This window comes from Hylobates moloch, unplaced genomic scaffold (genome assembly GCF_009828535.3).
Source record: "Hylobates moloch isolate HMO894 unplaced genomic scaffold, HMol_V3 SCAFFOLD_8, whole genome shotgun sequence".
Classification (NCBI taxonomy): Eukaryota; Metazoa; Chordata; class Mammalia; order Primates; family Hylobatidae; genus Hylobates; species Hylobates moloch.
Genome location: NW_026652283.1, coordinates 22152758 through 22155997, shown reverse-complemented (window position 1 = coordinate 22155997; position 3240 = coordinate 22152758). Strand labels below are relative to the sequence as shown.

Below are 3240 nucleotides of genomic sequence, written 5' to 3'. Positions count from 1 at the left end.
ATACCTTGAATTTAATATTATAGTATCAATAGGCAGAATATATCATCAAGCTAAGCATCTTTAATATGTTGAGAAAAAATATTTTGTCTCCAGAGCACAACGTAAAAACTGGCCTTAACTGACGTTCTGTATAAATAGTCATCACCCCTTGGAATTCTTTAAAGACATCAGTTCTGTCCTGGTCACTGCCATGAAGACAAAGAATGCCTTAATGACTCTATTGAGGTTATCATTAAAATAAAGGAGATTTGCAGACATCAGCTATAAATCACTATAAAATGGCTGGTGGGTAACCTTTGACACAACTCATTTGAAATAAACCTGGGATGGATTCCTAGCCTTTGGCGGAGCCAGTAAGTGGGCTAAAGGTCTTTTCCATCCCCTCCTTCATTTCTTGCAATATCAATTCCTCTCCAAGTGACTGGAAAGGAATTGGATGTATATAAATTGACATGTGTATTAAGTTGAAGGCAAATAGGTCTATATAAATAATAGTGTTAAGGATGTTTATGGTGTTTATTGGAAATATGTATTCTTTTGATATAAATTTTAGGATTATGAATACACTTTGAATTTATCATAGCTACTTTGTTAAAATACTTTATAATTTAGTGTCATAAAGATTGTGTGAGGGTCTCGACCAGTATTACTCAAATTGAGCATTACAAGGTCCCTATCTATGGGATATAAAAAAATTCTTCAGAATTAAAAAGAAATTACATGATTGCAGTCTAATTTTTCAAAGAAATTATTACTTAATGATTATTTTTCCTATTGGCATTTAAATAATAGAGAAGCAGCTTTGAAAAGTTGCCTAAGCTTACACCTCTATGACTTGGGTTCAAGTCTGAGGCTTCTTTAAGGTATGACTGTTAGCAAATTTTTGAATATCTTCAACCTCCTCTTTATCTGTGAAGTGGGGCTGATGATATCTCGTATTCTTGCTGTACGAATAAAATAAAATATATGGAGATGTTTTGTTACTTGTAAAATTTAGATGTCAAGGAGTAAATAGTATTAGAAAATCAGCCCTGAAAAGTGAACAGCTATCTAATAATTTAAATTATTTTTAAAAGTTAGAAGTTTTTAGGTTATGAAACCCACTAAACATACTTTCATAGTTTTGAAATGTTTAACTTACTCTTCAAAATGTATAACAAATAGTGTATTGGGCTTTAAGTATTTATTTCTTCTTTAAAAACTAGCTCTCTCCATGACAAAATTACATTATAAAATAAGCATTTCTTTTGGTGTAGGGAGAAGTTCTCAGGTAAAAATACATAAAAAATATATAATGTGTAATTCTTGTATTTAAATAGACCTATACTGTGCCTTTTATTTATTCACTAAAGGTTAATTATGAGAGAAGAAAAAAGGAAAAAACACTTTAAGTCAATCATAATTGACAAATAATTGCTTTGATGAATATGTTGAGGAGGGGAAAATAATCTTTAGGTCATTTCTAGTAAAAATTCATCTAATCAAAAACACAAATTTTTGAGACTTAATCTTCCAACAACTCATGCCCTTGATATTTTTGTAAGTTTTCAGACTCGTCAAGAGAAAAAAAAAAAAAGTGGTCTAAGGATTCACAGCATAAGGAAATGATAACTTTATGAAAAGTTATAAAATTTAAACATCTAATATCCAAAATTCAAATCCAAGAATCAATCACTTTAGTGACAAAGAATTCAATCTAAATAATCCAAATGAAATGAAATGCAGGAGTTTTTTTTCCCCGTAAAACTCTTCCTTCATGACATTGTTTTAGATTAATCATAATGATATTTATTTTACTATCAAAGTTTCCTAGTCACTTACATTGCCTTAAAATGTTTTCTCTTCTAGTGTATAGATTTCTTCTCTCTCATGACCTACCACTGTCTTGGGAATAGTGTTTGTGGAACAAATTAAAGAATTAACCTACCACTTTGGGGAAAAACTAGAGACAGGGGTAGATGGCACAACTGTTCTAATTTTGTGTTCATAAAGGAAAATTGCTAATTAAGTGGCCTTGTTGTCTGGGGAAATACTCGAGGTTCGTGATCTTGTGCTAAGGGGAACAAAAATGCAGACACGTACACACGGAGTGGGTTTAAGAGCATAAAGTTTAATAGGCAAAAGAAAGGACGGAGAGAGAGAGAGAGCGCGAGAGAGAGCGCGAGAGAGAGCGCTTCCTCATGCAGAGGAAGGGGAGGCTCAAGCGGGTTTCTGGGTTTGGGGAGAGATGTGGTCCATTTTATAGAGGGGCTTAAGGAGGCCATATTTGACTTACGTAGGGCCCAGAAGATTGGTTTGACCAGGTGTCAGGTGTGCATTCACATAGCCTGTGAATCTTTTATTATGCAAATGGGGTTTACCTGGCCGTCACAGTGACACCCACACACGGGCAACAAAGAGAAGAGAGGAGATATCCTCCATGTTTAATGTACCTGGCTTCTGACATAGCTGCCGGCATTTACCTATGCAAGCTTCTAGCTTGCTTATCTATGCTTGCAGCTTGATTTCTCAGGCTGCTTTTTGTTAGAAATGTTTTAGGGGCTGCTTTTTATTAAAGGAAAATTCCACTGAGAACTCCTTTATCCTCACTAACTGCCTAAATAATTTCTTACTAACTCCTATCTCACTGTTACTGTACTGCTCTTAACCTGAACAGTGGAACTCAGTCTAGGTTAAAGCAAGTGGGATACGAGAAGTGAGTTTTGCATATAAATTTTATTTTTACTTATTTTTGGACTTTTTACCTTTGTCTTCAATGACTGCCCCCTTTTCTCTCTCTGTAATGAATGGAATGAAAAGAGTTGTAGTTTGGATGTACTGACCTAGTCAAGTCTCAAGTTACGTTAATAGGAGCAAGCCTGTGGCTAAATAGTTCCTGACAATGGCTTTGTTAGCAGACATCTCTGAGTAGAAAGCAGTGAGTCCCAGGGACATCAAACTTTCAACTCTTAAGAGGAAAGCAAGGGAGCAAAGTTCTGAAGACCAAGAAGAACTGAAATTCAAGTGGTGAGGAGAATTCATTACAAGAGATTTAAATATGGAAGGATACATTTTGGTAGTGCATATATTCCTATTCTGTTATTCACAAGTCAAAGTAACATTTGCTCGATGTGTATATGCATTGTACGTAAACATAAATAACTTTTGAAATGCTATAATAAAAACAATAGGAAAAACTTAGAATTTATTGAGTTATTGATTAATCTCCACTATCCATTTAACATTTAGTAGTTAATAGTA

The 3240-nt window shown here is 34.1% G+C and overlaps 1 protein-coding gene across 2 annotated transcripts in view; it reads left to right on the top strand.

Moving 5' to 3' along the window:
- Nucleotides 1-3240, top strand: part of SOX5 (SRY-box transcription factor 5) — a 415087-nt gene that overhangs the window by 360894 nt on the left and 50953 nt on the right. The gene's annotated exons all lie outside the window — the stretch shown is intronic.